The sequence below is a fragment of the Panicum virgatum genome, chromosome 4N (genome assembly GCF_016808335.1).
Source record: "Panicum virgatum strain AP13 chromosome 4N, P.virgatum_v5, whole genome shotgun sequence".
NCBI classification, from domain to species: domain Eukaryota; kingdom Viridiplantae; phylum Streptophyta; class Magnoliopsida; order Poales; family Poaceae; genus Panicum; species Panicum virgatum.
This window is the reverse complement of record NC_053148.1, coordinates 11439297-11453183: the sequence shown is the minus strand read 5'-3', so window position 1 is coordinate 11453183 and position 13887 is coordinate 11439297.

Below are 13887 nucleotides of genomic sequence, written 5' to 3'. Positions count from 1 at the left end.
TTGTTTGCACTTTAGGGTATGTCCCTTATTCTAGAGGTACAAGAAGTAAAATTTTTAAGGTTGTTTTACAAAGAGCTTTAGAACAATGAATTACGTCACTGATAGTAAAGGTGTTGAAATAGTTTTATTGATTCACTTCATGTCAATACCTGCAGTGGCAACCAGCGCTAAGGCCTGTCCAGCGCCTGAAGCTTTCCTTTTCAGAAAAAAGATCATTATCCGGCCTCCACACTCACAAGTGAATACAGCCACAAATACAATGTTCAGGAGCAAAAACCTTAGGCTGCAGACGCCTTCTACGGTAATAGCATAAAGTTCAGAAATAAAACCTGACCAACGGACACCAACAACGTTAAGAAACAAAGCAAATAGCCACAGCTCAAAAGCGAAAAAAAACTAGAGTAAATTGCACCCATCATACAACAACTTGGCAGATGGGTGCAAATTGGTCCAACAACTTGTAAAGTGCTCAATTTAGTACAATAACTTGATAGCTGGGTGCAGATTGATCCAATAACTTAGAAAATACTTAATTTAATGCAATAACTTGGTAAATTTGTGCATTCACAGTCCAAACATTATACGATAATATATTTGCTAACGTCAAGTCACAATAAAGAGTATATTCATGTCGGAATGTATTATTTGACCATAGATTTTTTTGTCGCAATGGACACCAATAAATTTATTCTCAAAATAAATTAATTATTGTTTTATTAAAAATAATATATTATTTAACTATCATTACAACATCAACATATTATGCAAAGTAGATGAACGTCAATAATTCTTAAATTTTATAAATGGAAATTATTAATGGTGATTCGGTTGTTGCTTTTCAACTATGTACAATGTTTTATTAGTTCAAATGCAAACAAATTTTAGAATTACACCATTAGCATCACTCAAACACTGAAGTCGATAAGAGAGACCCTGAAACCTTAGGTTTTATCTGCGCTTCTGCTCATGTATTCAACAATGCTCATGTCTGTTTCTGTTTATTTAGCTCATTTTTCCTTTCTAACGAATATACGAGGCTTTAAAAATATATGTACCAAGGTCCTAAAAGGTATCAATAGCTTGTATCAATGTATTGGCTTTTTTAGTTTAACAGAGCATATAATCAAACATATCCGAAACAGTGAGGGTGAATTTTTCAATATTGAATAACAAATTAAATAGTTTTAATTAAAATTAAATAACAATACAAAAATAATTAATGTGAAGTCATAACATTAATTTCTAAAGGTTTTTATTCTGGCCAAATACATTGCCACGCAGGCGCAACACAAAAATCAATGGTCAAATAATACTTAATAATATGTCCTAACATGAATATACTCTTTATTGAGACTTTGCGTTAGTTACATTGTCGTGACATTGCCGTGTAATGTTTGTACTGTAAATGCACCTATTTGCCAAGTTATTGCATCAAGTTGGGCATTTTACAAGTTGTTGGACCGATCTGCACCCACCTGTCAAGTTATTGCACTAAATTAAGCATTTTACAAACTGTTGGACCCATTTGCACCCACCTTACAAGTTGTTGTATGGTGGGTGCAATTTACTCAAAAAACTAAGACTAGTGTTGAATCCTATTCCTAAAGTTCCATCCTGCTTTGCTGAAGATTTCCATTACGCATGCTTCTAATCTTTGACAGCACTCGTTTAAAGAAGTTTTCTCTTCCTCTTTAGCCAGCCTTGCCCAGTTTCTTGTCCAGTACGTCCCCTGAAGATCACCCACAAATAAGAATTAGGCACCTTCCTTTTGAAAATTATTTCTTTCCTACTCAACCATAACGCCCAGCAAAGAGCGGTAACCCCAACCAAAACTTGGTTTCTAACAGTATGATGAAATCCTTTGATCCAAGCACCTAGCAAATGTGTAAAACTGGTAGGAGACTTTATGTTGAATGCAATAAAGACTGTGAACCAAATGAATTTTGCCATATGGCACTCGAAAAATAAGTGTTGTATGGTTTCATTAGAATTACATAAACAGAACTTAGCACTACCTTTCCAATTTCTTTTGATTAGATTGTCCTTAGTGTAACCCCTTTCTTTAAAAACCAAAGAAAGATTTTGATTTTTAGTGGAACTTTTATTTTCTAGGATCTACAAAACGCTGGGTATGCTTCATTAGTCATCATATTCGAGTACATGGATTTTACTGTGAACAAGCCGTTCTTATTTGGAGACCAGACAAAAACATCTTTCTCATTATTTAAAGCCACATCCACCACTTTACTTACCAATTGCAGCCACTGGGTTAAGTTGTTACCTAACAAAGCTCTTCTAAAAGAAACATTGAGAGGCCTAGAATTAAGCACACTGGCGACAGTAACATTTTTTCTTCTAGTGATTCTGTACAGCTCCGGGCATTCATCTTTTAAGGTTTTGTTTCCTAACCATAGACATTTCCAAAATCTAGTTTGGTCTCCACTATGAACTTTGAAAACTCCTAATGATAGGAAGAGATCTTTCACCTCCATGAGGCCCAACAAAAAATGAGAATCTCCAACCTTCTTTGATACTTGTGATAAGGTTTTATCTCCTAAATATTTTTTCCTTATTAACCTTTGCCATATGCCATCCTCATTTAAAAGATTGAACAACCATTTGCTCAAGAGGCACACATTTTTTTGTCTCCAAGTTGATTATTCCCATACCACCAGCACTCCTTGGTATATTCAAAATGCTCCATTTTATTAGTCTACTTCTTCTTAGAGCCAATTCCCTCAGTGCCAAAGAAATTTTGATGACTCCCTTCTATGCCACAAAATTTTGAGAAGTTCCTTCAATGCCATAGAAATTTTGTTTCATCCCCTCGGTGCCATTCCGTTGCTATTTCCGTCAGTGTGCTGTTAACTAAGATGCAAAAAGTCGATTTTACCCCTGATCCCACATGTCGGCGCCGTCGGCTTGGCCGTGGCCCCTGTTTGCTCCGCGCGCCATCATGGTCATGGCATGTGTGCTCGGTCTGATTCCTTGCTTGCCCACCGAGCCGCTCGTTTTGGCGCTGCCGTGCGCATCGGCATTTGCATGTGGGGTTGGCTACGCGCTAATCATTCACCTTTTACTAATGCCAGCAGCATATATCTGGAATATATATAATGCCGTTGTTGCTGGGTTGGGAGCATTAGCAGACGGTAATGCATGCTTTTTCTCAATGGAGTTGGCGTGAAGCAAACGACCCATTTGCCTGTATCAAATCATTTTTCATGAAGAGTATGGTATCATCCGCATATCGTAGGTGACAAGATGGGGTACTAACCCCTGAAAGCCTGAAGCTTTCCTATAACATTGCTTGTATTGATGTTCAACAATCATATCTTCAATTACTGTTGCCATTGTTAAGGACCCAGCATCTCAATTGTCACATATTGAACACATCGAAGTACTGGAATTTGTTCAACATTGTGGCAAAACAATGCTATAATTGCTCATCATTTTGCTCTCTTCTTGTTTTCCCCCTTCTCTGCACTTTTTTTCTTCTTCTTTTCCTTTTGCTCATTATATCTTTTTTCCCTCATAATCCCCATTGCTAACGTACCGAATAGGAACCTAGATTCGAGAGGGATCTTGGACTTTTGGGATTCAAGAGCTGCCATGCGCCCTTTCTCATCAGATCAGATAAAACAACAAAAGTAGAAGATTCTTCCTCCTCACCTCCTGTTGACAGGGTTAGCTGTGTCGATCAGATATCCGAATCCGGCTCTTTCGGCTGGAAAACAATGTAAGATAATTATATTTTTCTTATTGCTTACTGCTACTCAGATTCGAAATCATGGGCGCCCTCACTCGGGATGATCCATAAATGCAGGTGAACCTTGGTCGTAACTAGGTCCATTCCCAACGAACTCCACCTCTTTCCGCGCCTCTCTTCTTCGTCACACCCATGCTGCCCTATTTCATCGCTTTCTCCTGCGATTTTTACTCCACCATAGACCTATGCTCTATAAATCAAGATAGATGCAAAATTCCACCAATCAGATTCCTCCCAAAACGTAGCAGACCCATTTTCCCTCTTCGATCATACTGCTGCAAGGCTATCGAATCCATCGCTACGGCTATTTTTAATTTCCTGGCAAAGGAAATAGTCGGCAAATGGCAACAATGGAGACAATAGGAAGGATGAGAAACAAAAATGAGGAAGGAAAGAAGAAAAATGGAGATGGAGGAGGAACAAGGTGCTCAGATTCCCCTCCAATATATATTTTGCTGCATCTGCCATTGCATAATATATAGTGTATATGGCAAAGGCGTTATGGTTTCACCTTTAGACAAAAAAGATATTGTTAAACTAAAGCAGCAAAAGAGGTTATCTCTTCAGACCCTAGTGATGCTAACTAGCACCATTTCTACTTTTTGAATGCCATAATCATGATGCACATGTATATTAAACTCCTTTTAGATAAAGTTTTTTTTCTTATTAAACTCTTTTTATACATATTACATTGTAGTCATATTTTTATTTAATTTGTTTAACTGACCATGTTTGTATCAGTTTTGAGATGATTTAATCATACACATTACCTACTTAAATTAAATTTCTTTGTCTCAAAATATTCTTTTGCACTAAAGTCTGCAGTATTCAGCAAATCCCCTAATACTCAGTTGCTTGCGACATATATACAACCTTACATATTACTTTTTTCATTGATTTTAATTTTATGTGAAGGTGTATATTGTTTGGTCTTAGGGCATGTCCCTTATTCCGGAGGTACAAGAAGTAAAATTTTCAAGGTTTTTTTTTTGTAAAGGGCTTTAGAACAATGAATTACATCACTGATAGTAAGGGTGTTAAATAAGTTTTATTGATTCACCTCATGTCACTGTCAGTACCTGCACTGGCAACCAGCATTAAGGCCTGTATGGCGCCTGAAGCTTTCCTATAACATTGCCTGTATTGATGTTCAACAATCACATCTTAAATTACTGTTGCCATTGTTAAGAAGTACCCAGCATCTTCACTGTCACATATTGAACACTTCGGAGTACTGGAATTCGTTCAACATCGTGACAAAACAATGCTACAATTGCTCGTCATTTTGCTCTCTTCTGGTTATTCCCCCTTCTCTGCTCTTTTCTTTTTCTTCTTTTCCTTTTCCTCGTCACTTGTCAGATCTTTTTTCCCTCATAATCTCCATTGCTAACGTACCGAATAGGAGCCTAGATTCGAGAGGGATATTGGAATTTTGGGATTACGGAGCTGCCATGAGCATGAGGCCTTTCTCATCAGATCAAATAGAACAACATAGAAGAAGATTCTTCTTCCTCCTATCGACAGGGTTTACTGTGTGGGTTGGATTGCTGTATCCGAATCTGGCTCTTTCTTCCCGTGAAAGACAAGGTAAGATAATTATTAGTATTTTTATTGCTTATTAGGAGTACTGCTACTCGGGTTCAAAATTGTGGCCTCATCAAGATCCATAGATAGAGGAGCCAGAGCGCACCTTGTTCGTGATCCATTAGGCGTGCGGCCATACAGAAACAACAAGGGAGAGAGAACAGAGCCACCTGAATACCTGATCGAGGTGGGGAGACGGTATGTCGAAGCGCAAGATTTTAGATGTGCGCTGCAGCGACTCCGATGCCAAACGGACAAAGCAGGCAAAGCGGCATCTCTACCTGCTGCTGGACGATTGGGAGAGGGGCTACAGCGTTCGTAGGTACCGACCTGCTGTGGCCGAGGCATTTCACAGAGCCGCCAGTCGCCCGCATTGAGGCGTTGCACAAAATTTCCTGCAGCTTCATATCGCACGACGCCAAGATCTTTGCCATGCAGCCCGGGTAAGGCAAGCCCGCCATCCCCGCCTTCGACACGCACGCGCTGGGCCTGACCATCTGCCCGTGGCCCTCCTGCCGAGGGGAGTACCCGTCGAGCCCCCTCCTTGCCTCTGTCGCCGGCAAGCTCTTCTTGTTCACTGACATCCTCGCCGAGGCACACGGCGACCCGCCTCCGTACGACAGCCAGGCGCTGTGGTCCTAGACCACCATCAAGAAGGCGCGGCCGCCGTTCTACACCGACCGAGTCCTTTGCCACGCGCTACACCCAGTCGGCCGCACACTCTTTGTGTCCGCGGGCTCCCGGTCTTGGCAGAGGAACGGGGAGGAGTCCCCGAAGCAAGCAGGGCAGGGCACTGTCATGACTGATAGAGTTGGTGATGCTGAAACTACAGAGAGAGCTAATGTTACAAGGCCAACCAGGAAGCACCAGCCCAACAAGAAGTTCTTCGGCCCAGACTGGCGGCCCAAGTAGACGCCGGCCCACTTCCTTGCTCTGGAGACGCGATGTACAAAAGAGAGTGCTCCATGGAGAAGGGGTAAGAAAAGAGAAGTAGAACAGAGAGGCCGGCTGCGTCCGGAGGCGGCGGCGATCTGTGGATCCCGTCTGTATCCCACCATTTCCCGGCGAGCTGACCGTGTTCTGTGTTACGCTACTAAACTACTTCCTATAATCGAGTCCCCATACTACCTAGATCACTTGTTTGTGACAAATTGGCATCAGAGCCAGTGATCTCCGCGTAGCGGAGGTTGTTCCGCTCCCCGACATCATCGACAAGATCCGGCGACCCTGGCGGAGGTTCCTGACTATCTCTTACGGCCACAGTACCAGATGCGCGAGCAGAAGAAGTTGGCGGCCATGGATCAGAACATAGCTGATCTCACAGCGGTGCTGAAGGACATGCAGAAGGATCGGGTGGAGGACCGCAATACTTTCGACTCGCTTCGTCGTGCTCTTGAGGCAAACACGGAAGCCGTGAAGGATTTCGTGTCCTGGAAGCCCCAAGTCGACGCCAAGGTGGATGATCTGAAGAATCACTTGCAAGGTTTGCGAGATCAGGTAGATCGGCTGTGTCTCAAGACAGAAGAGTTCGTCAACCCCGCCTACAAGCACTTTGATGAAGAGCGCATCGATCTCACAAAGCCGGCGGCCGCTCATCTGGTAGGAACCTCTCCGGAGACGGCTTCAGGGCCTGATGGCCACCGCGATGCACGCGATAACCGGGTAATTGGCCGAGGTGTGGTCACCACCTATGTGCCTTCCCCGGTCACAGGTGTGAACCCGATCACCCCTATACCTTTTTCCCTTGTTGGTACTGAAAGCCCAGAATCGCCTAGCAGTAACCAGAATTGGAGTGCGCTTTTGCCTCAACTTAGCTTCCCTACTTTTGATGGTAGTAATCCTAAGATCTGGAAGAAAAAGTGTGAGAACTTCTTTGATATCTATTCGGTTCCTGCTTCCATGTGGGTCAAGCTTTCCACCATGTACTTTTCTGGTTCGGCAGCCTTTTGGCTGTGAGCCATGGAGACCAAGTTTGTTTCTACTAGTTGGGATGATCTTTGTCAGGCCGTGTGTGATCGCTTTGAACGCGAACAGCACAATCAACTTATTAGGCAGTTTTTCCATGTCAAACAAACTGGTAGTGTAACAGAGTATGTAGAGCAATTTGACTGCCTTGTTCACCAGCTGTTAGCTCATGATCCTACCATGCGTCCTGCTATGATAACCAATAGGTTCATTGATGGTCTTAGGGACGAAGTTCGAGCTATAGTTCTTTTACATCGGCCTGTCGATTTGGATACTGCGTGTTCCCTTGCATTGTTGCAGGAAAAAGTTGCTGGGGATTCTTCTAGAAGAGAAGTAAAGAAAACTGAGTTTCTACATCAGATCAAGAATGTTGGGAAGTCAGTATCTATCACCAATCTTACGAATTCCGGCTCTCCTGCTTCTTCTGATAGTAGAAGAGTTAATGATCATTCGAGGACTCCCAACAATTTATCTTCAGACAGTAAAATTTCTGCCCTGATGGCTTACAGGAAGGCTAAAGGCCTGTGTTATAAATGTGGCATGAAATGGAACCCCAGTCACAAGTGTGCTGCTTCTGTACCCTTGCATGTAGTGGAGGAACTCTGGCAATTGGTGCATGATTCTGAAGATGAAAACCCTCTGTCTCTCAAGAATACTAGTTCAGACTCAGAAGAGGATCTCTGTGCTATTTCACTAGCTGCAGTCAATGGTGTGGAAGCACCCAAAACTGTCAGGTTTCTGGGCAAAATATCTAATTGTCAGGTGATTATTCTTGCTGACTCTGGCAGCTCAAGTAGTTTCATCAGTGAATCTGTGGCTACTCAATTCTCAGACTGGCAGAGATTGTCCTTACCTATTCAAGTGAGGGTTGCTAATGGTACCATTCTTACTTGTACTCATGAACTTCTCAATTGTCCTATAGTGATCAATGGGCACAAATTCGCTGTTACCTTGAAAATCCTTCCCCTCCACTGTTATGATGTCATTCTTGGAATGGACTGGCTAGAAATGCACAGCCCCATGGAAATTCACCGGAAACGCAAGTGGATGTCATTTCTTCATCAGACTGTTAAAATCACTTTGCAAGGAGTTCAACCTGACTTAACCAGCTGCCATCCCATTTCTTCTTCTGATGTGACAGCCTTGCAAAAGAAGGATGACTTGTGGTGTATTCTCCAACTTTATTCCATCCACCAGGAGGATAGTACTCTGAATTTGCCACCTGAGATATCTGAATTGGTCACCAAGTTTTCTGAACTCTTTGAGAAACCTACAGGCCTGCCACCCAAGAGACCTTATGACCATTCTGTTCAATTGGTTGCTGGTGCACAACCTTTCAGGCTGAGACCCTATAGATACAATCCTGTACAAAAAGATGAGATAGAGAGACAGGTACATGAATTGCTACAGAATGGGATGATTCAGGCTAGTGTTTCCCCTTTTGCTTCTCCAGTTTTGCTTGTCAAGAAGAAAACTGGGGATTGGAGGCTTTGTGTTGATTACAGACGGCTTAATGCCTTGACCATCAAAGATAAATTTCCATTACCAGTCATTGATGAATTTATGGATGAATTGGCTGGTTCCAAATGGTTCACTTCCCTCGATATGAGGTCTGGATTCCACCAAATCAGGATGAAGGAGGCTGACCAATACAAAACAGCATTTCAAACCCATCAGGGACATTTTGAATATAAGGTAATGCCTTATGGGGTTACTGGTGGGCCTGCTACCTTTCAGAGAGTGATGAATTGGGTACTAGCTCCTCTTCTCAGAGTTTGTGTTATTGTCTTTATTGATGACATCCTAGTGTATAGTAAAACATGGGAACAACACTTAGAACATGTGGCTGCAGTGTTCCAACTGTTACATGAGCACCGGTTTAAAATCAATTTGTACAAATGCTCATTTGCTAAGCAAGAGCTGCCATACTTGGGGCATATCATCAGTGCTGATGGCGTGGCCACTGACCCTGGCAAGATCAAGATAGTCCAGAACTGGCCTACCCCCACTTCAGTTAAAGAGCTTCGAAGTTTTCTTGGTATAGCTGGTTATTATAGAAAGTTTGTGCAGCATTTTGGCATCATTGCTAAACCACTTACCAATCTCTTGAAAAAGAATGAGTTGTTTGTTTGGACAACAGTACACCAAGAGGCCTTTACCACCCTGAAGAATGCTTTAGTCTCAGCTCCTGTCTTGGCCATGCCCGACTTTTCTCAAAAAATTTTCATTGAGACTGATGCTTCTGCAGCCGGAATTGGTGCTGTTCTGCAACAGAATGGACATCATATTGCTTTTGTCAGCAAAGCCTTAGGTCCTAAGAACCAGACCTTATCTATTTATGAAAAGGAATATCTAGCTATCTTAATGGCTATTGATCACTGGAGACAGTATTTGATCACAAATGAATTCATTATTCTCACTGATCAGAAGAGCCTCATTCACTTGGATGACCAGAAGTTGTCTACCCCATGGCAACATAAAGCACTGACTAAAATGCAGGGTCTTCAATATAAAATCTGTTACAAGAAGGGCTATGAAAACAAAGTGGAAGATGCTCTTTCTCGAGTGCAAGCACCATCAGATCAAGAAGTCCTAGCAGTTTCTCAACTCCAACCTGCATGGCTCCAAGCAGTCACTGATGCATATCAGACCAATCCTGAACTTAAAGAACTGTTGGCAGCACTATCTATTAAAGGTGTCATTGATCATTTCTCTCTGACTAATGGAGTTATCAGATACAAGAATAGAATTTGGCTAGCCCACAACAATTCAGCTCAGCAAAATGTGATACAGGCCCTACATGCCAGTCCATTGGGAGGTCATTCAGGAATTCATGCAACTTATATCAGAGTTAAGAATCTCTTTGCCTGGCCTGGATTAAAAAAGCAGGTTCACTCATTTGTCTCCCAATGCTCAGTTTGTCAGCAAGCTAAACCAGAACATGTTAAATACCCTGGCCTCCTTCAACCTTTACCTGTTCCAGAGTACACTTGGCAAGTGGTTTCATTGGACTTTATTGAGGGTCTTCCTACTTCTAAGCATTGCAACTGCCTTTTGGTAGTAGTTGATATGTTCTCTAAATATGCCCACTTTGTTCCACTGTCCCATCCTTTTACTGCCATGAAAGTAGCAATGTTGTACATGGATCACATATTCAAACTTCATGGATTGCCTCAAACAATTATTTCTGACCGTGACAGAATTTTCACCAGCCAACTTTGGCAAGAACTCTTCAGGCTTTCTGGTACACATTTGAAACTTAGTACAGCCTACCACTCTCAGACAGACGGTCAAACTGAACGTGTTAATCAGTGTTTGGAGGCATATCTTCGATGCTTTGTTCATGGGTGTCCTACTAAATGGAAGGAATGGAAACCACTTGCTGAATTCTGGTACAACACTTCTTATCATTCTTCTCTTGGCAAGACTCCTTTTGAAGTACTTTATGGTCATGAACCTCGTCACTTGGGCATTGATAGAATTGAATCATGTGCCGTTGATGATCTTAAAGAGTGGCTCTCCAACAGAAAGGTTATGACTCAACTGTTACAGCAGCATCTCTGCCGAGCTCAACAGAGACAAAAGTCCCAAGCCGACAAAAACAGAACTGAACGACATTTTCAGCAAGGAGACTTTGTTTACCTTAAGCTGCAACCATATATCCAACAATCAATTATGCCAAGAGCTAATTCCAAGTTGTCTTTCCATTATTTTGGGCCCTTTCAAATTCTGGAGAAGATCGGTACTGTTGCATATCGTCTGCAGCTACCTCCATCGTCCTCTATTCACCCAGTTTTCCATGTTTCTCAGCTTAAACGTGCTGTGGGTATTGACACAAAGGTCAGTTCATCTCTGCCTCCTACCTCCACTCAGTTTCAGGTTCCAGAACATATTCTGCAGCGTCGAACAATTTACCACAACAATCAACCGATCCCTCAAGTGCTAGTCAAATGGTCTTCTTGGCCTTCATCATTGTCAACATGGGAGAATGAGACTCCTCTTCGTCAGAGTTTTCCTGCTGCACCGGCTTGGGGACAAGCCGGTTCTGATGGAGAGGGGAATTGTCATGACTGATAGAGTTGGTGATGCTGAAACTAAAGAGAGAGCTAATGTTACAAGGCCAACCAGGAAGCACCAGCCCAACAAGAAGTTCTTCGGCCCGGACTGGCGGCCCAAGTAGACGCCGGCCCACTTCCTTGCTCTGGAGACGCGATGTACAAAAGAGAGTGCTCCGTGGAGAAGGGGTAAGAAAAGAGAAGTAGAACAGAGAGGCCGGCTGCGTCCGGAGGCGGCGGCGATATGTGGATCCCGTCTGTATCCCACCATTTCCCGGCGAGCTGACCGTGTTCTGTGTTACGCTACTAAACTACTTCCTATAATCGAGTCCCCATACTACCTAGATCACTTGTTTGTGACAGGCACCTTCTCCTTCGACGCAGAGCGCCCCTGGTGGAGGCGCCACGGGGACTGGGTGCTGCCGTTAACTAGCGAGGCCTACTTCGACGCCAAGCTGGACGCGTGGGTCGGCCTCTGCGGCGAGAGGAACGGCACCGAGTGTTTCTGCGCCTGCGACGTCGCCCGCGTCGCCGCCGAGTTCACGAGTGCACCGGCCTGGAAGCTAGGCCAGGATAGGCTCTTCCGGAAGGGGCCGCAGCTGCATCTAGGTGCCAAGCTTCTCTACATGGGCGACAGCAAGTTCTGCCTCGTCGAGTCCGTCCTCCACAAGGAGGACGACGACCGGCTGGTCCGTGACTACTTGCACGAGTTCGACCTGGACGCGCGGCGCCCATGGCCACGCCGGCGTGTGCTCCGCGTGACCACGTTTCGCCTCAAGTATAATAACAAGGGGGGGCCTGTGGACCAACCTGCGACGAGCTGGCGCATGTAGGGTTTATATTCGCTCCGTCCCAAAATAAATGCAATTCTAGAGTTTAAAATTTATCTCACAAAGAATGTTAACTTTGACCCACCTACCACAAAAGACAAGCTAATTTCCGAAAGATTCTCACAAAAGACAACTAACACCTCATTCACTCATCACAAAAAATAAAAAGTATTTTTGTAATTTTACATCTACTATTGATTTACGTGCTTAGTCCTAAAATTGTATTTATTTTTGAGACGGAGAGAGTAATAAACGACCTCATGATTTTGGGGAATCATTATTCGACCCTTTGCCCTTGGGCGTTCTGGCTCTAAGGGCTTTCGCGTGCCCGGTGGATTTGGAGCCGGTGGCAGCGGAGGTCGGTGGTTCTGCTGATTCGAACAGGGAAGAACGAAAGCGAGAGAGAAAGATATTGTACGGAAAAGTAGAGGCCAGGCTGAGGAGGTTGAAAACTTAACAAAACGTTGAACTAGATATTGTTCTTGGTATTAAGTTCTGCAACTTTTGTAAAGGTTGGTAGGTGTTTTGGTTCACGGATTGGTAGATCGAAGCAGCCCAAGTTGGTCAAAAAATCATGAGCTCATCTGAAAAATTCAGAGTTTCAGTTATGCAAGTTTTATTTCATTTAGCCTAATTTAGCTCAGATTGTAAACTCCTTCTGATGTTTGAACTTGACTAAACACAGCTTGCATGGGAAATATGCATATAGGGTTACTAGTTTGTGAGAAGTTCCTGTGATGTTTACATGTAAACTTTTGAGAAAAAGATGCCTCAAGATGTGGTTTCAGGCTGTCAGAATCAGACGAACAAAATTTCAGAGATGGCTAAAACAACAGTTTAACTAGATTTTGGCCAATGTTTTGAAACAACAGTTTTTTGTACTAAGGTCTACAACTTTTGTAAAGGTTGGTAGGTGCATGAATTGGTAAATCGAAACAGCCAAAGTTGGTCAAAAATCGCGAGCTCATCTGAGAAATTCAGAGTTTCAGTTATGCAAGTTTTATTTCATTTAGCCAAATTAATATCATATTGTAAACTCCTCCTGATGTTTGAATGTGACCAATAACAGCTTGCATGTGAAGTATACAAATACGTTACTATTTTGTGAAAAGTTCCTTGGACGTTTTACAACATTTGATAAAAAGATGTGTCAAGATGTGGTTTCAGGCTGTTAGAATCAGACACGGGCAAAATCTCAGAGATGGGTGAAACAACAGTTTGACTAGATTTTGACCGATGCTTTGAACCATGAAATCATTTTTTCATGCATCAACATCACAATAATGTTAAAGTAAATACGTAGGACTACCAACTTGATGCTGACCAAACCTTAAGGCCCCCTTTGGAATGGAGGAAAAGTATAGGAATTTTGGAGAATTCAAATCCTACAGGAAATTTTCCCTTGAGAGCCTTTGGAACAAAGGATTGAATCCTAAATTTTTAAGGAACGGAGTCTTGCAAGTAAGTTTTGGAGCAAAATAAGCATCCAACATCATATTTTCTTCCCTTTGTGTCTTGCCGTCTTGGGAATCCTACGTTCTTACTATGTAGCATCCAAACACATGTTTCACAACTTTCCTGTGTTTATTACTTAAAAAAATAACTTTCCTGTGTTTTGGATTAATGTAGGATTTCAAATCCACATCTGTTTCAATCTTGTGTTTTTCCTATACCTATATTTTATGAA